At 45.5% G+C, this 27,640-nt stretch overlaps 1 protein-coding gene across 2 annotated transcripts in view; it reads left to right on the forward strand.

Annotated features, from left to right (window-relative positions):
* The first annotated feature begins 4,206 nt into the window (after positions 1–4,206).
* DDO (D-aspartate oxidase) overlaps positions 4,207–27,640 on the forward strand; it is a 90,413-nt gene continuing 66,979 nt past the window's right edge. Inside the window, exon 1 of one of the 2 annotated variants that reach the window (XM_086927383.1) lies at positions 4,207–4,318. The gene's annotated coding sequence lies outside the window, so the exon portion shown is untranslated. The remainder of the gene's footprint in view (positions 4,319–27,640) is intronic. The other variant, XM_086927384.1, reaches the window with a different exon arrangement.

Below are 27,640 nucleotides of genomic sequence, written 5' to 3' on the forward strand. Positions count from 1 at the left end.
ACAGGAGCACCATCCTCTGTGGTTGGCATGTACCCCTGTACCCCACTGCTATCAATGCTTATGCAGCCCGTATCAGCTATGACCAGTTCAAGAGTTGTCTCCTGGTCCATTTAAGATACTCTGTATGTATTGCAGGCACATTATGCCCTATTACATGTCACCTCCTCGTGCCCTGAATTGGCATCAAAAGGGGTAAACAAAAGGTCCTTGAGTGGATGCTCTGAGTTGGAGAGCCAGGTTTAACTTTTAAAGAGAATATTCAAATGGTCTTGATTCAATACATCAGTGATACCTAGAGCATTGATGGAAGCTAATTTGCTGCTTAGTAGATGTCATTTAAGAATGTTTTACATTGTTTGTGGTGTGTTGTTAAGTTTTTAAAACTAGAGAGGTCTCTCATTAGCATAACTAATGATAACTGTTTTTGATAGCCCCCTGATCCTTAAGCAGGTAATACAAATACCCAGTTTGTTGATACTTAATTTAGGGACCTCGGAAGGATTAATTGATTGATTAGGTTTTTTAAGGCGCACACATATCATGGGCCTAGTGTCCTTGCGCTAAGCTATATTAGAAGGACCAAAAGTGGGAAAGAAAGACAGTTGATCTTGCCAGGATTCTAACATATAATTCCATCACTCGCTGAGCCTGCAAGGAGGTTGCTTCTTGTGAACAACACCGCAGAATCCATGGTGGTGACTCTTAAGAGGAGATAGCAGATAATTGTCTTTTTTTAATCAGGGGCTACCTTGTGTGTATGAATGGCTACTGCTATAGGCAATCAATGAGGTACATTCTGTAATCTTAGTTGTTTGTAAGTCTATAAATGTGGTGGCCAGACTTGGGATGCACACGTCCTGTCCTTGTTCCAATGGCTGGAGGAACCCGAGCGGGTCCGCCTCCTATATTTATTCCCTAAGGCCAAGGCGGCCGGCCCCCAAGGTGCATGTGAGGTACACGAATGTGAGGCCAGGTGGCCCGGTCCATCAAACACTAGAACAAGCAGAACTCACCATTTGCCTATAGAGAGTTTAGGAATCACTATATTTAGGGAAAGTCTAAAATTGAAAAGAGCGAAAATGCTTTTATGTGATAATGTAAAGTCTTGTTGGTGTTTTGTTAAAGTACAGTGATTCAGTTTAATCACCGGTGGGTAATTTTGTATGATGTTAATTACTAGCAGTTTTTCCTGCTTTCTAACCAACTACATTTATTTTTATCTCTCTTTAATAGACAGTGATTTACTCCTTATGCAAATCAAGGCAAAGAGTAGATTTATGTTATCAAATAAGCAGGGTCTGCCCTATGACCAGGGCCACTGAAATTATGTAGCAGGGTTGAGTAAATTATGCGGCAAAAAGGCAAATTGTTATGTAAAATAAATAAAAACATATTATTTTGTCGTTTTTACACATACTCACGTTGTCTGAGCAACGTTTTCACCTCATTAGAACCAGTTTAACTCCCAAATAATGCAATAAGCATCAGAAAGATGCCCGGGCAACCTTTGTGAAAGGCCTTCCATTTCATAGCAACATGTGTCAACTTGTTTTGAGTATGTTTTGATTCGTTTTAGCTGGAAACTTATTTTTTCGTTAAATCTGTGGATTATGCAGCAGATGGTGGATTATGTGGCAAAAGTGGCAAATCCATATGTGTGCAGAAAACTCTGCAGCTGTTAAATTGCTCAATTCCAGTGGCCCTGCCTATAACCTGACATCCTGTGCCTAGGAAGAGATAAAACAGGGGGCAACATCAATACTGTTTCATTCAAAAAAACAATTTCAATCAAGGTAATTTGCTTTATTGCAATGGTGTTTGTTTCTTAAAGATCGAATTTCATGTTTGTACTATGACGGACTTGTATAGGAGTGGCAGCATAAAAATAATCCTGAGTCGCATTTCACATAATGAGGAAAATTGCCTCTTCTAGGTGACCGATGATTGGTACATCATGTCCTATGTTCCTCATGCTATTATCATTATTGACACAGAGGTTGGACATGCCTTATTCTTGGAGCATAAACAACGTTATTTTCTTTGGGTTAGAAGCCTTAATGCTCATATTTCCATCACTGTTTCTGATCTCCCGTCTCCATAAATGGAATGAATTAGTCCAGCAAATTCTATTCCTTTTATATTTTACATAAACCAATAATAAAAAAGCCATACTGGACTAGAACGTTTGACCAGCCGATAACTCCCATTGTTTGCAATGTATCCTCAATTTATTCTGTGTTCTCTTAGCATTAGTGCACTAACCCAGCCCTCAATCTGGGCTTCCTCTTGCTTCTCCAGCCATGAAAAATAGTTTTCTTGGACACCATGAGGACTTGGGTAGTCTATACAACTGCATCATTCCCTGGGATGTATGAGATGTCTATGTCATTCAGAAGTACCAGTCACTTTTGGCCGAATAACACGAGTAGACCCTGGCTGCACTCAGTTACTGACGTTGACATCAGAACAGCTCTAGTACCAAATGTCAATGAACCCCTTCCTTCTTACTCCTCCAACCAGTGGTCGTGATTGTTTTATATTTTAGGGCCTTTATTTAGAGTTTGTTGGATTTATTTATTTTATTTGTTAGGCGCACAAATTATTCCAGAGGGGATCTCTCGGTGCCATAGCAGCAGCGAACAGTTCGAAGCACAATATCGAGGCTAGAGATTAAACAGCCAGGTTTTCAGAAGTTTTAAAAAAAAGATTCAATTCAGGGCAGGCGCGGGTGGACATGAGCAGCTGATTCCAGTGAAGCGGAGCCAAGAAGGAAAAGGAGCAACTCCCATATCTGGTCGTATGAATGCGTTTGGGGCATAGAAGTAACAGATCACTAGATCTGAGCTGGTGAACCATGGTATACGGCTGGATGGGTTAATCAGTCACAGACATGATGGATATCTCATCCACCGACATATAGCCTATATCACACTTGTAATAAGGCCTACAGAACAGCCACCACGTTTGCGACAGAGTAAACTGCCCACCATAGTGAATCAGGTCCTTTAGTCTTTACATCTTCAGTGTGATCCAGTAAGCTCTCTAGATGCTGTAATGGGAAAAAGAACAAGCTAATAACAAGCATGAATATATGAAATTATATCAGGACATCTCACATATGATCAAACGACATAGTGCTAGATTATTATCAAAAATATATATTTTTTTGTTTTGCGTATTATTTTGTCATTTTTTTCTCTTTCCAAATATTAAAAATACATAATTCTGTAAATTTTATAATCACAATGCATTAACAACATATACAACGTAATCACATGAGTTAAAGGTTAGAACAAACATGATACTGTTCTCAAATTTTACAATATTATTTCTTTTATGTTTCCAACAAGGTCCAGATTAGTATGGACAGAAAGGAGGGTTGGCGGTAGATTCTGCCTGATATTTTTTAATAATCGAATATATTCATGCCTCTTCAGAATTCTTGCCAACCCTGTGATGCCTTTTCTGTGCTTTAACTCGTCCTCTCTTTCCCACCTACCTGTGTTGTTATTGACCAGGTGTTACCACACAGACTGATGATCGCAATGCTTGTATTTACCTTGGGCCACATTCCAGCTCATTATTTTGAGCTTGTTTGTCCCATTACGGACAGAGAGCAACCAAAGTTTTTTTTACTTTACTCAGTCCCAGAAATAATGAGTCAGCCTGAACTTATCAGGATGTTTACATCTGCCTTCTTAAGAGGACCATTACAACTGCAAGCCCCATAATGCACAGTGATGCAGCAAAACAGTGTCATTTTAAAGATTTTGGGGGCCCCGGACAAAAGAAATTTGGGGCTTCCAGTTTGGGCCAGCCTTGAAAACTATTGTCCATTTTTTGTTAATGAAAGCCATAGGTTGCCTAATAATCCTGAATCATATGTTTCAGGTCCTAAAATACCAGCTACCAGTTCAATAGTAATTTTACATATTCTGCATGCAAAGGTTATAGGACTGATCTTTGTAAAGTTACATTTTGTAAGGAAATAAGGTTTGTTACTGTGAGGATATTGATTTATTTTAACACGTTCAGGTATCGTTTCATTCAGCTTTGTTTATTCAGCATTCCAGGAACTGCTTGAAAAGCACGCCTGACTCAGCAGTTCTCTCGGGGAGGGTTCCTTTAATGAAGGGTGGTTTCTGACTGAGACCTTTGTACCCTGAATCGCACCGCCCTTGTAATACGTGTGCATTTTTTAACTTTAATTTTCAGAGCTATGCATTGTTTACTTCCTGTGACCTTTGTGCTTCCTGAGTCTCTTGCACTCTGACTGCAGCACTTCTCCCCTCCTGCTTTTCGTACTTCAGAATACCTGGTGAGACATTTTTGTTTCTTTTTGTAGAAAACTTGACAGGGTTGCCTGAACGTCAATTAGGGGTAACTAGGGGTTGCAGTTGCGACCCCTGGCATTCTTTGCTAAATTTGCCTTTCTTTGCTTCCCCTGGACTTAAAGGTAACGAAGACATTAGCAACAATACATGTTTTGAAGAGACCCGTTTGCTTTCTGGGGCTACCTTGCCCTTCCCTAACCCCTCAACAGCAAATAGAAGGCCGATAAGGGGCTGTGAAGGGACAATGGTTTATTGATGTCACTGGGACAGGGCTGGACTTTAGCATGTGCGAGCTTGGCCCACGCCCAGGGCGCCATCCTTCAGAGGGGTGCAGAGGATGTCTGCAGATAGTTAACTAAAGAGGACGAGTGGGAGGGGTCTCCAAGTATGGCTGACCAGCCTAGCTCTGAATTGGGGGGATTAATGAGTGTGCAATCTCACTTTCAATAACCCTGGACTGTAGAAAATTGCCATCTATTGAAGGTTGCTGATTAAAAACAATTCTGTTAAATTCAATATTGAGCATGTTATCTGTATTATCTGTACGTAATGGTCTCTTCATAAATAGATGGTATCCCTTACTCACCTTCTGTAATTGTTCTTTCTATTAACATGTCTGAGGCAGAGATCTGATGGTTACAAATTGATATTAAGGTGATCTGCTCAACCTTTTATGCTTGTGGTGTAGTGGATGAAATGCCAACACCTTGAGTGATAAATACAGCTTTTATTAGTGTAGAAATAAATGTAGAAGCCATAATAAGACTTGTATTAATGTGTTTGAATTACATTTAGAATGCATTTAAAACTCTGCTAAGAACTGCATAAACAAATCACACGTAGGGAAAATGGGCTTGCTTTAAATTTGTAGGAAAATAAATGTGAAGTGCAAAACCATTTTTCTTTCAACTCTTACATATAAATAGGCGTTTGCTTAGAATATTTAGCCCACCACCAGCATCCTACTAAAGAATGTGCTGACTTTAAGATTATAGACCTGATTACGAGTTGGAACCCGTGGTGGAGGTGTGGTGGCGGTCGGGAACCGCCACACCATTGATCCAACCACCATATTAAAAGTATGGTGGTCAAACAGTTTTGGGACCACTGCCTGGGATTGGCGATCCCCAGTGGTGGCGTGTCGGTGTGAGGCTGCAACATGCTTGGCGGGGCCACTGCGGCCCCACCAAGCATGTTACGATTTTCCTCACTACCAGCTGTCTCATGGCGGTGTTCACACCATGAAACTGCTGGTGGTGAGGAAACCAAGGGGGCACTACAGGTCTCCCTGCTGCCTCTGGACATGGGGATGCGTGCCCCTGTCTGCATGCATGCGCAGTTCCTGCACGGCATGGACTTAACAGTCCATGCCGTGCAGGAACTTTCTTTATCGTTCTCATTGCCGTGCCTTTTTCAAATGTACCACCATGGGAATGCCACCCCTGCGACCCCTGGCTTTCCCCTTCCGATCCTCCATGCTGCCTTTGAGACCCTAAGCCTCAGAAGTGGCAAATTCAGTGTCAGGAACACAGCGAAAACCAGTCCTTATCGCCATTGGTTGGGGCTCCACTTTCTTTGTTTTCCGTCAATTATTTATTACACTTATAGTGAATAATGTCATGTTATTCACTATTAGTGCGATACAAAATGGAATCCAATTAGCTAGAATATAAGCCTCCCCTTCGTCCTCTGTCGAGGATTGAATACTCTGTAGCAAGACTCTCCTAAAGACCTTCTGTATTGCATCAATCAGACTGATTGGTCTGTAGTTTGAGGTGTCTTCTCTGGCGCGCGTTTTTATAGATCAGGACCACCTCTGCGCCCTTCCAAGACTCCGGTACTTAGCAGCCACAGGCAACGCCATTAATGAGTATAAGAATCTAACGTGCCAAATTTGTAATATCTGTGAGAAATAAATCACCCGGGAGACCATATGGACCAGCTGCTTTGGCAGGTACTATTCTCCTTAGTGCGGCTTCAATTCCAGCCAGAGAAAAGGGCTCAGTGATATTGCCAACACCAAGGAGGTCTAAGGGGTTGCATGGCCTCTCCGGAAGTATGGCCTCAGGAGGAGAGGAGAGCTTCCCAAAATAGTTGTGTCAATCCTGACTCGGAATGTGATTAGGGAGTGGGCATGAGTCCTTGTTGCCCCGGCTAACTAGGGACCAGTATAGATTAGTGTCCTTAGATAGACTAGCATCCTTCAATTCCTAATGCAAACAGAACAATTGATGGACAGAATGCGGAACAATGACCTACATTCACCCCTGTACAGAGATCTAGGCCTTAATCCATCGTTTTTTTGCTCACCATGCCATTCCAGTTTGGACCCAGCCATATGCAAATCAGTCTTGACCCTGCACCCAATGGGAAAAAAGAACGAGGACAAACGAGGACAAACGAGGTCAAAGCACAGTTTGACAAACTGTGCTTTGACCTCGTTCTTTTTCTCCACTTTGCGCTTTACCTAGTCTTTGATAGGGTTTTCACTCCAACAACATCCTACCGCTCAGCACGCTAAACCAAATTGACATTTCTTTCACCACTATCTAGAGCTGGCTATTAAGTGTGTAATTTTTCAATGTAATTTCGCTATGCAAAGTATATTGTTTGCTATATGTCTGCAACGTATTTTTATCTTTACAATATTTTTATCTTTACAATGTATTCCATGAAGTGTACATCGTTTGTTTGCAATGTGACTATATGAATCTATGGTTTGTTTTCTGAATGCTAAGGTCCTGTATGCTTTCATTCACAGGCCACTGATGAAGGGCTACTCTGTTCAACCCGAAATGCATTGGGCATGATGTAATGCAATGAATTTTTCATGATTTCAATGAATTACTTAAAATATTTGAAAAAGCTACAATCTTTGAATCAATAAAATAATTTGATGATTCCATCAGTTTGAAGACTCACTAATTTGAAAAACTAAAGGCAACCAAAGTAGCTAAACGAGTGAAGAAACTTCACAGTTTCATGTCAAATGAGCGCGCCCTTCGTGATCTACCAATCACATATTCCCTTGCTCACTGTGCCACTGGACTTAAGCTAGTCTAGCTGAAGAAGGGTGACATACCCTGAAACCGCTCCCAGGATGCTTGTTTGCGGTCCAGGGAGGACCTGGCCTGGTGGCGTAGTGGGCAAAAGAACGATGGATTTAACCCAGATCTTTTGACTGGGGGAGAATGTTTACATTGTCAGCATTCTGTCCATCATTTGTTTGCTGTAACACTTTTCACCCTAAGTGGGATGGGTATGGCCAGATGTGGGTCTCTTGCTCACTGTACCACTGGATTCAATCTAGCCTGGCTGAAGAAGGGTGACATACCGGAAACCTGTCCCAGGATGCTTGTTTCCGGTCCAGGGAGGACCTGGCCTGGTGGCGTAGTGGGCAAAAGAACGATGGATTTAACCTATATCTTTTACTGAGGGAGAAGGTTTGCATTGTTAACATTCCGTCCATCATTTGTTTGCTGTAACACTTTTCACCCTAAGTGGGATGGGTATGCCCAGACGTGGGTCCCTTGCTCACTGTGCCAAAGGATTCAAGATAGCCTGGCTGAAGAAGGCTGTCATACCTGGAAACCGGTCCCAGGATGCTTGTTTCCAGTCCAGGGAGGACCTGGCCTGGCAGTTCATCTGGACTGTTCGCGTGGGGCACAGGGTCAAGACTGATTTGCACATGGCTGGGTCCAAACTGGGGTGGCGTATTGGGCAAAAGAACAATGGATTTAACCTAGATCTTTTGACTGGGGGAGAATGTTTGCATTGTCAGCATGCCGTCCATCATTTGTTTGCTGTAACACTTTTCGCCCTAAGTTGGATGGTATGCACAGACGTGGGTCCCTTGTGCACTGTGCCACTGGATTCAAGCTAGGCTGGCTGAAGAAGGGTGACAAACCCTGAAACTGGTCCCAAGATGCTTGTTTCTGGTCCAGGGAAGTCTGGCCTGGCAGTTCAGTCTGGACTGTTCCCATGGGGCACAGGGTCAAGGCTGATTTCCATATGGCTGGGTCCAAGCTGGGGTGGGGTAGTGGACAAAAGAACGATAGATTTAACCCAGATCTTTTGACTGGAGGAGAATGCTTTTATTGTCAGCATTCCATCCATCATTTGTTTGCTGTAATCCTTCAATTCCTCTGCCGACCCCCTTGGATCTGTAGCCGTAGCGTATTAAGATTCAGGACTTGCTAAATATCAGCTACTTTTGATTCTAGTAATGAGACCTTATGCCATCTTTAAAATCTTTTACAATTTGAAGGGACAACCTCCTTAGTAAAGGTTCGCGTTTGATTGCTCGCGGAATGGCAATGGACAGCCCACGGAGACTTCATCTTAGCACAAAGAAGGTTGTGATCGCTATCGATGGTGGTGCCCACAAACATATCAATCATATCTCCCCAGAGCCTTACATCTAACAAGATGTGTCAATGCGTGACGGACAGCTAAGTCTATTATAGTTGTTTGCCCCCTGTGTGTCTGACGGGGTTCTACCGTTGGTTGCCCTCAGCCCAAACTCTGTTGTAGGTGCATTGAGTTGGATAGCTAGCTGTGTCCATCTTTTAACAGGCGGTACATTCAGTCGGGGGACAGCCCATTTCCTATCGTATTCCTCAACCTCCAGCTTGTCCTCTATGCCCAGGGGCGCAAAAGTGCAATTAAAATCTCCTGCAACCAGGACTCTAGAATGGGGCGAGCAGCTGGCTAAGATTTCTTCCAGGGTTGTGACAATGGGTGAAGATCTGCCCTCTTTGGTCCCCCTTATATAGATAATAAACAGGTCAAGTGTACACTGACCCCCCCGGATCCCCTCATGGTAAGCCTCAAGCTGTCGAGACTCGAGCTTGGTTGTTGGATAATTGGCAGTCCAGGTCAATATTAACCCAGATGATCAAACCCCCTGACGGACGCCCTTTCCACACTGTGGTGGCAGGCAAGCAGAAACAAGTGTAACCTAATTTATACAGTGGAACCATACAGCAGGCTTCCTGGAAGATGCAGATATCAAAACCCTCAATCAGTTCATTTCAATGGGGGATTGATAATTTACTACTTAGCCCTGCCACATTCCAAGAAATTATCTTTAGCTGGTGATCTGGAGCTGAGGCAGATACATTATCTCTGCTTGAAGTATGTTGGCTAAGCAGAACAGGGGTTTGGGGCAATATCGAGGAGTCTAAGGATGTAGGGAGTTCCACCTTCTGGGCCCTCTGCATGTCAATGGGGGGACTACTTAGACCCTTCTTCCTTCCCAGGCTGTTTGCCAGTGGCACAGGAACAGCGCGACGGGGCCAAGATGTTATGCAGGCCGTGCTTTAAGTTTGAAGGGATGAGATTTAATTCCTGGTGTGGTTGGCACACATGCTGTAGTCAATCTGTAGCTTACAAAGAGGTCCCTTCTGCTGAAGTGGTGGATAACTGCGTGGTGGTTTGCCTACACCCAGTGACAGGCGGAAACCTCCTGAGCTGTATAGATGAAATGTCAGGGGAGCAGGTACGGTACTCTGGAGCGAGGAGGTTTTCAGCCAGATCAGCCCTAGTCATCGTAGCTTGATGCAGTCCAGGGGCTGGGCATAGGACGTACATCTCCGGGACCTGGTAATATCATCTCGTATCACTGAACGGCAGCCCCTGACATGACAAATTCAGTGAATGGCTTTATTAGTTAGAACATTTTCAGATACTGGGGCACTCGTTGGGCCGAGCCTAGGGACGTTGACCTTAAAGATGTTTAGGGCGTGGATTGGGAGGGGGGGGGGGGATGTAGCCGAGTTACTGTGCTGTTGTTGGGCTTTCCCAATGGGGCGTTACATCAGATGTGGGATAAAAGGTCTAGCATGTTTTATAGGAACATGAGGGACGACTAAACTACAAGGATCTTTATGAGTACTGGTTTTGAAAGTGTTTGGATATTTGATCTTAAGGTTTGATAGGGTGTGCTTATGGTTTGGTGCGTTAGAGGGGGGCGAAAGGAGCCCACAACCTGTTATGCCCCTGTTCTATATAGTCAGCATGTGTGCCCTGTGAGGTTGTAGACAACGTTCTGACACCCTACTGGATAGAAGGTTCCTTCTGAAATATGGATTTAACCAGAGCATTGAGTACTTCTATCATCTGCCTCATGGTTCCTATCTCGGACCTGAGCAACGTAACAAGCTGGAATGTGTCCTGTGATACTGGGTTGGGGCTCTTCGTTAGGCCCTGTGGTGGACGTACAGGGTGACTGGGGGGTATCTTCTCTATTGCTATTGGGCAAATCCGCCTATGGTGAAACCCAATTTGCACAAGGGATAGGAGGACCGGACTGTTGCTCAACAATGCAAGTGGAGGAGTTTATAGCATGGAGGTTCTTCTCCTGTGCTACCAATGGCTCTAGTGATGTAACTTTACTAGATATAGAGGCCTCCTTTCGGGGAGGCTTATGGAACATTGCTGGGATGGTGGTTGGGCTGTGTGGACTGGCAACTTTGGGAGGGGATTGGCCATTGAAGTGAAGCAATATTGTTTTGGCTTCTAAAACGCCTTCCCATTCACTAATGAGGGTGTCTATTGTATCCAACACACAGTTACTGCCTGCGTGTTTGTGTTTTTTTCCTTGCCTTTTTTCCCTTGCCAGCCCCACCATTGGAACCATTTCCTCATCCTATTCCCTCCATAGTTTTCCTTTTGCCCATGATTTAGCCTAAAGAAAGTGTTTTGGTTAAAGACTAGCAGTGAGCCACAGAGTATCTAATGCCTAAGGTGCTGTCAGTTAGTAAAACTTCACTCTAAAACACAATAATAAATTAAAAAGTCATAGGCCCATACTGAAAAATCCAGTGCTTAAATTTGGTATATTGATTCTACACAGGGCCTCCACATGTATCGCGTATAACACAGATAGTTCACCTATTACCTCAGTGAGCAAATATCGATCGCCGACACGGTCCAGGAGTCCATATGAAAGGGGGGTGGCCCTGCCCTGCCTCTTCCTGGCAATGACGGGCAAGGACGGGCATGCCCACGCGCGTACCTCGCTGCGGGAGACCTGCTGTGCTTATCAAGTGCCTCCTGGCGTGAATGCGGTGGCGGCAGGAAGCCGCAATGGAGGCCAGTCCCCCTGGAGGGAGGAAGAAAGGGAAGTGCTGGTGCAACGGGTGTCCCGCACTGCTGGAGCCCTGCTGTGCTTATCAAGCGCCTCCTGCTGTGAATGCGGTGGAGGCAGGAAGCCGCAAAGGAGGCGGGTCCCTGTAGTCTCCTGGGAAGGAGGAAGAAAGGTGAATGCTGGTGATGGTGTGGCAGGCTGAGATCCATTTCAATTATGTGCCAAAAATAAATACCACACTATCATTTCATTAACCAACGATTGTGGACAAACTCCTCTCTTATTACTAAAGACCCTGGCAATTATCTTCAGCAAGAAAATATCTTTTGAACCACAGATCAACACCAATGTTAAGAGCAGCAACTAATCATGCTAAGGAACCACTGCAGAATTTCAACAGTAGCAGGACTGGTAAGGCATCATAGGAGCATGGTTTCCAGGCAGTGGCAGTAGTCGGCCTACCAGTTAACGGCATCAGTAAGATTTATAGGGGAACTGCTAGAACTATTCTACAAGGAAATGTAGCTTGCACCCTCCCTGCCTGTGATAGACCTGTTCTGTAAGAAAGAGAACCTGTTTACCATGCAGTATTAGGAGAAATTTTGTAAAACAAAGTAACTGGGACAGATAATAGATGTAAAACTATGTCTAGATGTTTGCATCAACCATAAAAGGCAGGACTACAATAGCAGTACCCATCAACCTAGATGGACCACAGTGGTACTTGCAACATTCATATAATGCAAACCAGATGTAAGAAAGACACAAAGGCACACTGTTTAAGAAATATGTGCTGTTTGCTCCATTTCAGAATGTTTTGACTTTTCCAGGAAGAGATAACCGATATTGTGAGTAGACCTGTCACACATGAGCCACTCGGTCTAGTTTTCCTTGCATTCTGGGATTGTAGTGAACTAATATTGGCAAAAACAAAAACTACCACTGCCAGAAAGTAAAAGATAAATGAACATTGTTGCACCTGTTTCTGTAATGGCAATCATTTTGTTTCCTACATCTCGCTTCAGTCAAGAAGACATAACGATGACAATACTTTACATAAAAGTAGTATTAGAGACAGTGGGCTTTGGCCCAGCCCCCTTCAGCTACTGGTTCTCTTGCAGTCTTCAAGGCTTAGCAATGGGATGTCATTCAAGTCCTTGGCACTTTATGGAAGTTTGCATTGGCTTATTACCTTTTCCATTAGGTTTTGGTGATAGGGCTCGCTTTGCATGCCCAAACTACTTTACAAGTGGGTCTTGCCAGAAGAAGACAATTGCAGCATAAGCATGTTGTTTTATTTTTTTTTAGTTCTATTCAGTGTTTTATATTTTGCGAACATGACCCAATTGGGTATGAGAGGACTTCACAAATCTATAGCATTATCTTTGCGACAGTTGTTTAGATGAGTCCTGTAAAAAAAACTAATGAGCATAACTATGAACCTCTGAATGGGAACATGTGTAACTTACAATAATACATATCCTAAAAGAGTACATACATATGACAATTAGTACAGAGGACTGTAAGAAGCAAAGAGTCTGTTTATAAATTACTAGCAGCCCGTCCCGACGTTGTCTGGGTATGAATTGCTGCCGGCCAGTAGTAGATTGTTTTGTAGGATTTCGTTTTGATAGCATTTCTTATCTGTGACAGGCCTGTGAAACGCTCCGATTCACAGTGCATTGCTGATGCACTTAAGAGTGCGCGTTCAGTAGTATGTGAACTCGAGTTTCCCTACTTTATTTTTCCTTGCAATATTATATAGCACGAACTCGACAACATGGCATGAGCATAATTTACATTACAGAAGAACACATTCATTTGTGGTAGGCACGGGGAGACAAAGCGATTTGCCTGGAATCACAGGATGTTGAGCTGATGCCGAGATTCGAACGTAACTCCTCAGCTCTAAAGTTCGCAATTCTAGAACTTGTGGCGGGAGGTGTGTCTAAAAGTGTATGTCGGTGCTGGCCATCAATGAAAGAGACCTGTGCATTTTTTAAATGGGTGGTGAAAAAATATGAGTATGTTGCTGGAGATGTGGGCCGCCGTGCCACCAATGTACTTACCGGGGGAGGGAAAACACCCATTATTCCGCAACTTTCTTTCCGCATACCATCACTCCGCATACTTGCATTACGAAAGTACCATGACTCCGCAATGCCATTATAACGCATGGCATTACATTTTATATGCTTTTACCACGCATACATTTACAACGAAATTCGATGTAAATGCATGAATGGTAAAAGCATGTTTTTTTTTAATGTTTGGATAAGGTAAGTATGGGTATAGGGGTATATGTTTTGGGGTACTGAGGTATATGTTTTGGGGTGTTTGGGTATTTTAAGGGTTCAGATATAGTTTAGGGTTATGGGGTACAGGGGTAGTTATAGAGTTTAGGGATAGGTATGGGTTTTGGGGTACAGGGGTATTTTTAGGGTTCAGGGCTAGGTTTAGGTTTTGGGGTATAGGGGTATTTGTAGGGTTCAGGGGTAGGTTTGGGTTTTGGGGTACAGGGGTATTTTTAGGGTTCAGGGGTAGGTTTGGGTTTTGGGGTACAGGGGTATTTTAAGGGTTCAGGGCTAGGTTTGGGTTTTGGGGTACAGGGGTATTTTATGGTTCAGGGGTAGGTTTGGGTTTTGGTGTACAGGGATTTTTTTAGGGTTCAGGGCTAGGTTTGGGTTTTGGGGTACAGGGGTATTTTTAGGGTTCAGGGGTAGGTTTGGGTTTTGAGGTACAGGGGTATTTATAGGGTTCAGGGCTGGTTTTGGGGTACAGGGGTATTTTTTGGGTTTAGGGAATAGGTTTGGTTTTTGGGGTACAGGGTATATTTATAGGGTTAAGATGGGTTAGTGTTTAAGGGTGTTGGGGTATTTTAAGGAGTACGGGTGGGTTATGATTACGGGGTGCAGAGGTATTTAAAGGGAGCAGGGTGGGATTAGCACATGATATGAGACATAGCATGAAGGGCGGAACGTACCACACGCCCCAGCATTTGTCACGCCCCAGCATTTGTCACACCCCCAGCACACACCCACAGCACAACGCAAACACGCCCACAAGGGACTACTTTGCTGACCCCGTTCTTTTACCTTTTAAATGTATATGGTGGGCGTCTGCATAGCCTATGTCCTTCTGCTGCAACTGCCCTTTCCAACGCTGTATTGGGTGTTGTGATTGGTGCTGTGGTTCCCGAGATTACCCGCCTCAGAGGTTTGGGCTCTCTCTTTATTATATTAGTATGGATAGAGCCATATCAAGGAAAATGATTGTGGCTGATTATTCAGATAGTTTCCTTCCCATAAATTGGAATAGTCTCTCATGCTGCATTTATGTAATCTTCTGGAGCGGGCAGATTAAATAAATATAAGGACTATCGGGACAGTCTCTGATTAGCCCATTGATGTGTTAGGCCTGTTGTTGGTTATGGAAGGAATGTTCTCATCTGAAAGATCTTGTCTTCCTTCTTGAATACTGAAGTGGTCTGGATTCTTCTTATGTTTGGGGGAAGCACATTCTACGTGCTGCTCCAGAGAACGCTCTATCATACGTTCTCTTCTTATGGAAGATCAGGGGTTTCAGTAGAAGATCTGTGGCATTCAGAGAATATTTGCTTCCTCCAGATATCCTAATTTTCTGGGCTAGGTACATTGGTGTTTTGTAGTGATTTGCCTTGTGTGTGATACATGCCAGCTTGAGTTGGATTTTTGATCCGTGATGTAGCCAGTTTAAGACCTTCAGGTGTGGAGAAATGTTATCGAAATTTCTACAGCCTGTTATGAGTCTTGCAGCCTCATTGAGACAAGCTTTGAGAGGGGCTGTTGAAATCTTAGATAGTCTGAATAAAGATGTACATCCGTATTCAATCCTCGAGATGACCAATGCCTGGGCTTTCCATTTTAAGATCTGATGTTTCGATGAATTGTTTCAGTTTTCTAAGATGGCTCAGGTGAAAGAAGGCATTTTTTGCCATCGAGTTGATGTGGGTTTGCATGTTTAGGTTTCTTCCTTTATCACTGAGGACCTTTTCAGGGGGGATATCAATAGGAATTCTGTTTTTTGTGTGTTTAGTTTGAGATGATTGCCTGTTAACCATTGAACGGCCAACATCAATGCCTGGTTTATTGTCTTGATCTCCTCAAGTGCTGAAATCTTGATATAAATCTATGTCCTATCTGCATACATGTGGAAGGAGATTCTTGCATGCTGTAATATTTCAGTTAGTGGTTCAACATAAAGATTCAATACTGAGGGAGATAGTATTGAGCCTTGTGGTACTCCAATCTTTGGAATCTAGTCTCTAAGAAGGATTTAAACCATTCTACGATGGGATCCTGATACTTCCATTCTATTTTTAAATCTCTCTAGCAGTTTAACATGGTTTACAGTGTCAAAAGTGGATGATAGGTCAAGAAGAACTAGAAGACAAGTTTCATTATGGTCAAGTGCAAGTAGAGTGTTATCCACTGTATGGGGAATTGCTTTTTCCATACTATGACCTGGTCTGAACCCAGATTGGCAGTCATCTAATAGATTAAATTCAGTAATGGGTTGGCTCAGTGGTTGCACACATTTTTCCAGTGCTTTGGACACAAATTATTCGGGTCAGAGGAGTTGCCTGTTGTTTTTTTTTATGATGGGGATCACTTCACCAGTTTTTGCGCAGTCTGGTAAGGATCCTTGGGACAGCGAAGCATTAATAATCTTAGTGCAAATGGGGATGCCAATATGGTTGATTGTCGACAAACATTTTGAGGAGGGAGTTTCACTGTAGTGGTTGTTCAGTTTTGTAGTCAATAAGGTTTGACAATATCTTTGTGGTCATATAGCTTAAGGTTGACCATTGAGCTTAATTTTTGAGCATTGAATGTGTGGATTGAATTGAACTATCAGCTAGTGTACTCTTTAGGTTAGGATCGTTATTAGCGGCAATCTTGAGATCGTTCCCCAAGGAGTTGGCTTTTGCTGTAAAGAAGGATGAGAATTCCTCACAGCTTATTTGAGATTTCGATGCTATTTGTGAGGATTTGGCCATTTTTTTTAGATTGTAGTTTTAACATTTCGAAGAGTTTACATGGTCTATGTTTGGCATTTTCAAGTTCCATTCTAAATAAGTCTATTTTTGATTTCAGAATACTTTTTTTGTAGGTGTTTCTAGTCTTTCTTAGCAGTTTTGGTTGGGGGTTGATGGATGCTGTCTCCATATCCATTCGGTTAGTCTGAGATTTCATCTTTCTTCATTTAGAGATCTGTTAAACCAAGGAGATTTATCTTTATCTAGTATTCTTTTAAGTTTTAAAAGTGCTATCGAGTCAATTATATTTGCCAACGTTGAGTTATAGTGTTCTGTGAGTTCGCTAATGTTTTCCATATTATTAGGTGGTTGAAGTTCTTTCTCGCAACGTGCTGCTAGTTTCTCAATGTTAAGGCCTTTCGAGTCTCATACCCATTGTTTGCGTTTACTGATTGCGTAGCTAATTTCTTTTTTACGGCGGGTAATTGGAAGGTAATGACATGGTGCTCTCACCAATCGCAGGGAATGATCAAGATTATTTTAACAACTTTTTCTTTGGAGATGATCCAGTCCAGCACAGAGCCTTTAGTGTGAGTTGGTAGAGTACAGGCTTGAAGAAGCGAATGGTCTGCTAGGAAATCTTTAACAGCATTGACCTGATTATCATTAGGATCGACCCAATGAAGATTGAAGTCCCCAAGGAATATATCATTGGAGTAAGGGGCAGAATTTGCTGTAATGATTTCCATTAGGAGTGCTATGAAGGTGTCCTTTTTACCTGGGGGTAGAAAAATGAGTGAAATTTCCAAAGTTGGTTTTATGTATATCTTTAAGAAAGTCCAAGGTATTCACATGAGTCAAATGGATCAGGGTGTAGTTTAGTGATTGAGATGTCAGATCGATGAATACAAGCAATGCCTCCAATGATTAGTGGTTGCTGAAATTCTCTTGTGGAAAGCAAAATGCAGAAATGTCACTCTTTTTTTTCTGCCCGCAGAGTGGAATTGTTCCTGATCCACTGCTCCAAGGGTGGTAAGAAGAAAAAAAACGCACAGTTGATTTTGAGGTAGTGCGAGGGTCTGCATTCAGGTAAATATATTGCTCGGACCCTTAACTGCCCTTCAAAGCAACTTCTCCAGCAAGGAAGTCTGCTTGCAGCGCTTGCCTGCAGCTCCTCCTGGCAGGCAGGTGCCGCACTCAAGCTTACCTGGTGGGAAGTTCCCTTGAAGAACAATGTTTGGGGTCGCCATTGTAATCAACTTAATGTGCCTACTACTAAGTTGAATAGTTGAATGCAAGGCAGTGGCACAAAAATGTATCATTCCTTGAATTTCTGAGTGGCCAGAATGAGGAATTCTTGTTTTGCAGTGCATTTCACTGGCATTCTTCCCTTTTTCCAATCAGTGGATGTGGAAATGGAGAAACTGCCTGCAATTCACATCTGCTTTTCCTTAATGGTTAAAGATGGTATTTTACCCATCACTAATTGTGACTGCATGCTCCATCATGCCTTACATTGCCTCACTGATGTGTTGATGTCACAATAGTACATAAGAATGCCAGCAAGGGATTTATTTAAATACAAGTATTTCTATACAAATTTGTAAATCATTCAGTATATAGAAATGTGACATAATAAATCAGTTGAAGTTATTTTGAAGTAAGCTCAAACTAAAAAGAATTTCAAAAGCAGATATATTCAGATATAGACAGAATATATTCATAACTTTTATATTGAAATACATACATCTTCATTTACACAATAACAGGGGTTCCCAAAAATAATCCTCTTAACATGTGACAATGTTTGTTGATAGATTGCATAAAAATTTGAGAACCATATGATAATGTATTGGATATCCACGTGTTGACAGATTGCATACAAATTTGAGAAACATATGACAATGTATTGGATATCCACTTCCTATATAAATAAATTTGGTCTGTCAAACAAAAGATGCTAGGCTCTAAATAGCATGTTTTAACAATGACTAGGAAGGAAGTTGGATAGTGTGTTGATGTTTCGGCCTCTGTCGTTGCATATCAGTGAGACCATCTTTAGGACTATGGATTTTTCAAGATCATAAAGGACCCCTCCTATGAATTATTTAAGAAATAAACATAACTAACATAATTCAAAAGTTATATAAGGAGCATACACCTGTAGTGAAATAAGGTGTATACAACTCAAACACATTGAAAAAGACATCATACGGTGGGTAATTGAGGTTGTGAAACCAACAGTTAGGTCCCCGAATACAGATTGGGCTTTGACAATCGAAGAGAATAGATGGATCTGGAAAATGGACAATGTCCGGAAGGGCCTTAATGTGTCTGTTGAATGGCAAGCATTGTCAGTACTATAATTTCCGAATTAGGAGATGGCATATTCCTTGATCTGGAAATTATGACCTGTACACATTAAGGTATTTGATATTCTTTTGTATTTTATGTTTATTTTGGAAACAGCATTTTCTCTCTGACAAAAACAGTGGGTATTCACACAGTTAAAATATCTATGGCATATCCACACATGAGTTAATCAAACATGAATTTAATGTTGCAATATGTTTAATATACATTGAGACTATGAGGTTTCTGATAAAGGTGGGCCCTGTCTGTAGGACTTTTTTTGTCTGAAGAATGGTTGATACTTATTGAATGTGAGAAGTTGGCCTGGTATATGATGTTCACTATTCTAGTGAGCACCTTGCACCAGTCCTAACAACCCTTATGGTGATGGTTGTAAAGTCAACCTTATAGACCAGCTATCCTAGAGGTAGCATGGACAAAGCAGTCTTAGGCTAAACTCAAGAGGGCAAGTAAAGCCAGCTGTTTTACCATATGCAATCCCTTTAATACCAAATGAAAGGACACCACACAGGATATATATTCACTCTTTATGAGCACAGAAGCACAAGCGCATAACAAGTAACTTAATATAACATACAAAAGTTGCTAAATTGTGGATAGGGCCGGGTGGCCCGCTAAACCATATATAAAAAAAGTGGTATAAGTACCACGTCACGAACAATGGTAAGGCCTAGGGCCTTGGGAATCGCTGGGGCTACACTGGACTAACAATGGTTAGGGAGCAGGAGGCCCACGGGATGCGTGTGCAGTCTCTAAAGGCACACGTGTGCACACAATGGGTGCGTAAAAGTTGAAAGTTAAAGGTTTGGGAGTCTTCTGACTGGACTAGAACTTAACCACTTGAAACTAGGAGTGTAAACCTTTACAGGAGCACCGTAGTACTCGCGTTACCTAACCCACAGGAAGCGGGTGCCTAGGTCCCAAAGTGTGTCGGGTTTCGTCGTGGAGATCTATGGAGCCTTGGAGAAAAGATGCTGCAGGCGGCCAGAAGAGAAGAGTCTGAGTGGATCGAAGATGTAGAGGACCTGAAAGCAGAGGGGACAGAGTGTGGGTCACTAGTCAGTGACCAGGATGGGACCAGGATGGAACCTGATGATGTCTCGTTGCAATCAGGTGCTGATGAGATGCGTGTCTCTGCAGCCACGTGGACCAGGAGGCGTCGACGACAACCAGGAGGCAGGCACGGACTGTCCCACGAAGGCTCTCGCTGTCGGCGGTGTCAGCTTCAGGATTGGAGTCAACAAGCCTTGGCAAAGGCAACCCATGCAGGATACGATGTAGGCTTCTTACTCAGACCAGCAAGGTCTGAGGGGCTGCTTCTTTTGAGGGAAGTAAGGGCCAGTCTGGAGCAACTAGACCAGCGGTGTAGTTTCACAGAATCGTCGTCAAGATGGCCACTAGCCAACGGGCAAGTGACCGGGCAGACGCGTCAAGCAGGAAAATGCAAAGGGCCCCACGCAGAACTCGGGGAGTGTGCAGGGCTGATCTTTGGTGCAGATGATGCTCGGGGCTGGGGCTTCTCAATCCCCAATGCACAGCTTAAAGGAGGCCTCGGGGGCTGCACAGTTAGCAGTTCGCAGACTTTTCAAGATGGTCGGTCCCACATCTCTCGTCGCCTCCACGGGTCTCAGCTTTGTAGGGACTGTGGATCGGGCTGTTGGATGTCTGGGAATCTGGTTCTTGTCAGGCTCTGGGCTCGGGCTCCGGCAGGAGGCGGCGGCAAAGCAAGTCGTTGATCGCTGGATGGTGCCTGCTTGTGCATGCTGGTCACTCCTTGACCACAAGGGAGATTCTTCAGTCGTCTTCTTCCAAAGTAGAGTGATGAAGGTCTAGAGTCTCGTTTCAAAGTTTCAGTCAGGATAATCTAAAGTCCTGTGACTCAGCTCCTACCTATATACCAATCTTAGGGGCTGGATTACCTGCTAGGTTCCTCCTATGGGTGGGACCAGGGAAGGGGGCGGTTACACCCCTTTCCCTTTGTCCAATTTCGCGCCAGAGCTGGGGCTGGAGTGCCCCAGCACAGGTTTGAACTGGCCTATGCATGGGACACCTTGTGTGCCCCAGGCAGTGTCTCAATCCTTTCAGCCCTCCCTGTCCCAATACACAAAGTCCTGTCTGGGGTGGTGCTAGCACCTCCCAAGGCAGAAAACCTATTTCCAATCCTCCCTCGCTGGAAGGACTCCCAGCAGCAAGAGGTCAGACTTGTGTCTGTGGAAGCAGCATTATTATTATTATTATTATTGCATTTATTGAGCGCACAGCTACCCGGAGGTTTCCCGGCGCTTGCCTTGGGAACCCGTCCTGGCTTTTCCCTGTGAGATAGCCCCTACAGGGCATCCCCAAGGTGAAAGCCAGGCATCCCGCCGCAGGGGGGCCGTTGTGGAGATTAAGCAAGCTTAATGCCCAGAGTTGCAGAGTGAGAACCCATGATTAGAGAAGGCACCGAAGCGAGAATTATCAAGTCCGTGGACAATTGAGCTCAAGACCCTGCCGCGTCGGGAATTGAACCCTGGTCCCGGATCTGACCTCAGCTTCCGGGTCTGCCTGCTCTACACCGTGAGCCACACTTCTCCTCAGCATCCATTTTGTGATGCTGAGGCTCTGGTTAACTTTAACCGGGAATTAATTAATTGCGGGTTTCTAACGCGCTAGAATCGACTCCCGAAGGAGTATCTTCGCTGGGGAACCCGTCCTGGCTTTCCCTGTGAGATGGTCCCTACTGGGTATCTCCAAGGTGAAACCAGGCATCCCCGGCGTATGTGGGGGGCCGTTGTGGAGATGAGGCAAGCTAATGCCCAGAGTTGCCGAGTGTGATCCCTGGTTAGAGTAGGCACCGAGGTGAGAATTATCGAGTCCACTGACCCTGGTCCACGACCCTGCCACGTCGGGAATTGAACCCTGGTCCCGGGCGGTCCTCCGCCCCCGGGTCTGCTGCCTCTAACCAGTGAGCCACACCACTCCACGTAGGAACAACATGTCTTCTCCCTCTAGAAGGGTGGAATGCTACCCCCGTCGCCAGGACTGGTGTGGGGGTAGTATTCCAAATTGTATGACACCTTACTCGACATGTTTTGATAAAGCCAAACCATAGTTAGCATTTAACCGGGAGGTTCATAATGCACTTAAGAGTATATGGTATGGCAATATCCTAGAACAGCTATAAGGACATGGTTCCGAAAGCTGCAGACATTCTCAGCTCATGCTAGAGCACCAGCTCACATAAAACCAAGCTCTCTTCCTCCAGGATTGTTAAGGCCTGCCATAGGAGTGACTTATAGGTGTGTATGTGTCTAGATATAAGGTTAGATATAGGTATACTATATCTAAAGCAAAGGGTGATTACCCCACCTTGCCCCAGCTGAGTGATCAGCCAGTTGTGTCAATTTGGGTGACCAGCCAGGGGTGGCATAATACATGCTGCAGCCCCTGGTAGGCCTTGGATGCACGTATGCCCTGGGTACCTATAGTACACTGTACAGGGGCTCATAAGGTGACCCAGTACCCAATTGGAGATGTACCTAGGGTACATGGAGTCCATTTTAAAGAGAGAGCAGATAGCCTGGGGTCCTGATTAGCAGGATTCCAGGCCAACTAAGTCGAAAACCAGCTAAACACTAGGCAAAAAATCTGGGGTAACCATAGTCAGGTATCCACCTTCCTACAGATGTTAATACCTGAATCAAGATATACCGGATGTTTGACATGGTATAAATGTATTTCTGTATCTAAAAGCTGTTGAAATGGCTATATGAAGACTAAGTGTTATCCATTTCTGTGTTTCTTAATGGAAGTTAGTAAAACTCATAGTAATTTTTAACTGCATTGTTTGAGTTGACCTACAAACATTATGCATGAAATCACTAACACACACCATCAAAATAACATAATATGATTCAAGGGCTAACTATCAGCACCTTCATTTTTTATTACACAAATTGGTGTACCTAACAAATGAATTTTATTCTTTTTTCCTTTTACATCTTATGAGAGAAGTCTTTTCACGCTAACAGTACAAGGTAAATAACAATATCCTCGAACTATGTGATCTTAATCATAACCTCCTTGTAAAATGGGGGCGTGGTCAAGATGGCGACCACTTAGGACATGCCTAGTGATCGCTCCGGCCCGCCGATATCTATAGCCTTACTTCAGCACTCCATCCAGAGCTTTGGCGGGCGGCAGACTCCTGTCACAATCGCCTGACCTGTGGTGCTTGCCTCCGGTTGTCCTGGCCGCTACATACCTGCTGCATGCTGTGCTGTACCACGGGCCTGTTGACCACGAGGTGCGGCCCGGAGATCAACGGCAGAGGCCTGGAGCGATGTGGCCTAGGTCCTGCATCAGATCATCCCGCTGAGGCCAGCAGACAGACCGGGACCCTACTGTCTGGACTTCTGCCCTTCGTGGGCTCCAGGTTCCTGCTGCTGCACTGCCTCCCCGGGGTACCCGCCACCGCCGCCTTGCTTCCCACTGGGTTTTTTGACTGAAGGTGAGCCCTGCCGATGTGAGATCATCACGAGGGGCGGCTTCTGCGGTCCCAGGCATAGAATAGAGCCGGCCAGCCGTCACCTGAGTTTGCCTGCGCGGGTCCGTTCTGGGCGGGGATCCGCGCCCGCGTCTACCTTGGGGAGCGGGAGCGCCCGCCACCTTACTGCGGCTCCTCCTGGCCCGCTCTCTTTGGGGAACAACCTTTACAGCAAAGCTTTTACAACGCGGTACTGTTACCACGCAACTTTTACAACGCAAGTCGTTACAACGACTTGCGCTGGGGGGGCGCTCCAGGATAGTAAATAATTTAATTTACTATCCAACTCCTTCCCTACTATCCACGGGGACTGGAGTTGGAATAGTAAATTAAAATATTTACTATCCAGCACCCCCCAACGCAAGTGGTTGTAACGACTTGTGTTGTAAAAGTTGCGTAGTAACGGCACGCGTTGTAAAAGTACGCGTTATAACGTCGTACATCCGCTCGGGGTGTGCTTCCCTGTTGTGGGCCCACTGGGGGGCTAGTCTAGAGCCTGTGGCAAGCCGATTTAAGAAGCGGTGGGGGCGCCTGCCATTTTGGAGTGACTGTACCACCGGCAGAACCTACCCCCGTGCACACTACGCGACGGAGCGGCCTTGTCCTGCTGGTGGGATTGGCGCTGGGGGCTGCCTCCGTGATCCCGAATATTGAGTAGGGCCCTCCTGCTGACATCTGGGTCTGCCGGCACGGGTCTGCTTAGGGGAGGGGATAGGCACCCACGGCCCATGCCTTGCGACTGCCTTGGGGGTGGGAGCACCCACCATCTTGCTACGGCTCTTCCTGGGCCGAGTCCTGCCCGTCCGGCGCATCACTGCTTTCTCTCCCCAAGAGGTGTGCTTTCCCTGTAGTGAGGCCAGTTCAGTGCTTGTGGCCTGCCAAGTTGCAAAGCGGTAGGGGCGCCCGCCATTGCAGCATATCACTACCACTGGAGGAGCTTACCCTTGTGCAAATTTCTCGGCGGCGCAGGCTTGTCCCACTGGTGGCAGCGCTCCTGCGCGTCCCGACCGTCTTTGCCTGGACATAGATCCTGAAAGCAGCCTTGAGCCTTTCACTCTAGAAAACACATTATCTACACTCTGGATACACAGGCGAGGTTCTTGCCCTCGGCTGCTGCTCAGGTGTTATTGATCCCCCCGGAGGGTGAGGTAGGCCCCCCTCTGGGCCGCGATTGCCTGTTGCCCCTTTACGGAAATTGGACACCACAGGATGCCTGACGCTGCCTACACCCTATTGAAAGAGACTTTTCTTACTATTTGACTGCGCATAAGACCTATGCTCGGCTTGACCATTTTCTAGTTACTCCAGCTGCCTGGCCCTGGTTATGGGTTCTACTATCGAAGCTAGGGCTCTCTCTGACCATGTGCATATCACTCTATCCCTACACCTCCCTTCTGAACGCTCTGCTGCTGCACCGAGATGGCACCTGCAAGACTCACTGCTTAGATCTCCCGACGTAGTGGTGGACATTACACAAACCATTCTGGACTATATAGCGCTTAACAATCAAGAAGATCCGCCACTCTCCGTGGTCTGGGAGTTGCTTACACTGGTGGTGCGTGGGGCTCTCATAGTGAAGGCGTCCTTCAAGAATAAAACTAGACAAACGAAATGAGCTGAGCGAGAGGCATCAGTAAAAGAGCTTGAGTCCAAGCGCACAGACGCCCCCCTGAGTTTGACGGCAATTAGAGAGCGAGAGACCCGAGCTCCGTTGCCTAGACCTAGACCGAGCAGAACAAGTGGTGGTTCATCTAAAGTACAAATACTTTGTGGGCTCCAACAAAGGTGGCCGCATGCTAGCCCATTGCCTTCGTAGCCAACAAGAGGCCCACACGGTGACGACTCTCCGCGATAGTTGTGGCGGATCTATCTCTGGTGTCGCCGATATAGTCTTGACATTTCGATCCTTTTACAGCTCTCTCCATGCAGCTGATCCTTCCCTACACCCTGATCCCTCTCGCTACCTCGGCGGCGCTGCAGTGACACCTCTGCCGGCCGTCGAGTCCGCTGCCTTGGACTCGCCCATCCGCATAGAAGAAGTGATTTCTGCAATTGTGAGACTGAAGTTACAGAAGGCCCCAGAGCCTGATGGCTTTAGTGCCCTTTTTTAGAAGACTTATTGCACCAAACTTGCCCCGTTGTTAACCCGCTTGTTTAACTCGTTCGCAGACATCGGGTCCCTCACCCCATCCATGCTGCAAGTATCTATCTTGCTTATCCTCAAGCCGGGCACAGGCCTGGAACTTTGCAGTTTCTATCGTCCAATCTCACTATTAAACATAGTCGCCAAACTTTTTCTAGCATCTTAGCGCACAGACTTATCCCCCATATGCCAGGTCTCGTAGACCTGGACCAATCTGGTTTCATCCTGGGACAGCAATGTGGGGACAATGTGGGGACAACACCAAGCATATATGTCACCTGATCCATAAAGTGCACCAGTCAAAAGAAGAAGCCCTTCTGTTGGCAATTGACTGGGAGAAGGCATTTGACCGTGTACACTAGCCATACCTCTTCGAAACACTAGAGCATTTTGGACTGGGGCCGCGGTTCCGGCACTGGATCAGGAGTATCTATAGTGCGCCCCAGGCATCGGTACGGGTTAACAGAGTCCTCTCTGGCCATTTTAACGTAGGGCGCAGTACAAGACAGGGCTGTTTCCTCTCGCCCCTACTTTTTGCCCTCTATGTGGAGCCACTAGCCCAACGACTCTGCGACAACCCTCTTGCACGAGGCATCCCTTTCGGCCTCGTCCACCACTTATTAGCTTATATGCAGACGACCTCATCTTTTCGGTGGCACACCCGCTGACCTCTCTGCCAGCTATTGTGGATAACCTTCAGTTGTTTAGTCGGTTCTCCGGCTTTAAAATCAACATGATGAAACCACAAGTACTCAATCTCACTGCCGCTCCGCAGATGGTGAGGGTACTCCGCAATAGCTTTACCTTTGAGTGGGTGACAGAAGACATCACCTACCTGGGGCTGGTCCTCCACAGAAGCTTGGCACAGACAGCAGAGTTTAATTATTCGACCCTTTTGAAACGGATTCGCGCGGATATGACTCGTTGGCGCCGCCGTCCTCTGACTTGGTTTGGGAGACTGGCTGCGGTAAAAATGAACGTGCTTCCACGGGCTCTGTATTTATTCCAAATGCTGCCACTGGAACCCCCCCACGCACACCCAGCAACACATGCAGTTGGCTATTGAGGAAATTGTCTGGGGCACCAACCGCGTCTGCGGAAAACTCAGCTTCAACGCATTAAAAAATATGGTGGCCTAGCCTTCCCTAATCCTACACAATACTTCCACGCTTCGCAATTACGCTTCTTGGTGGAGTGGAACCGCCCTATGACTGAGAAATATTGGGTCTTCATGGACCAGACGGTAACAGGCCATGAGGCCACCACATTTGGCGCGACGCTTGGCTGCCAAGACCGGATTGTGCCTGGGGCCTTTACTCCTCTCCTGTTACGCGCCCAACACTGCTGGCGTGGGATACGGTCTCCCGTAAGGCAAACCTGGCCATATTTCCCTCCCCCATGATGCCGCTTTTCATGAACCCAGCTTTTCAACCCGGGGTGAATAACGATGGATTGAAGGGGGTTGTAAACGACTGGGGCACCTCTTCGACCTCAGAGGTCTTATCCCCTTCAAGGAACTTCAATCGGACTACAACCTGCCCGCAACCGATCTGTACTTGCACTCCCAAATGACCCAATGGATCCCTGACCCTGCGATGCTCCATAGCATTTCGTCGTTGTTACCATTCTAGAAAGGGCTAATGTCCAAGAAGACGACAAACACCTTATCTCTGAAATGTGCTCCTTCCACTCCTCCGCCCTCCCTCGCCTTCGCACTACGGGTCAGAAGCGATGGGAGGTTGAACTAGAACGCAAGCTATCAGACAAGGAGTGGGAGGACATTTTCTACAACGTTTTCCTCGAGCCACACGGAAACTGCCTTTAAGATCAAGGTATCATACCCCTGACAGGTTTGCTAGATGTCAACCCCAGTGCGATGGCCTCTGCTGGTGGGGATGCGGTAGTCCGGGGACACTGATTCATTTGCTTTGGCATTGCCCCACCTTGACCCACTATTGGGAACAGATCCTGGATGATATTGACACTGCTTTTGATACCTTCATCCCCCGGCTCCCGGCGTACACACTTTTAGGCCTTCCAAACGCAATCACCTTTCCTCTGCGCTCGCTTAGGGGGAGACAAATGGCGCATGAGAGCTCGCGGCATGCGTCCCTTTCCATTTCCCTTGGCGATAGACCTCGAGCCACACCCCGGATCA

This window comes from Lissotriton vulgaris, chromosome 6 (assembly GCF_964263255.1).
Source record: "Lissotriton vulgaris chromosome 6, aLisVul1.2, whole genome shotgun sequence".
Lineage (NCBI taxonomy): Eukaryota > Metazoa > Chordata > Amphibia > Caudata > Salamandridae > Lissotriton > Lissotriton vulgaris.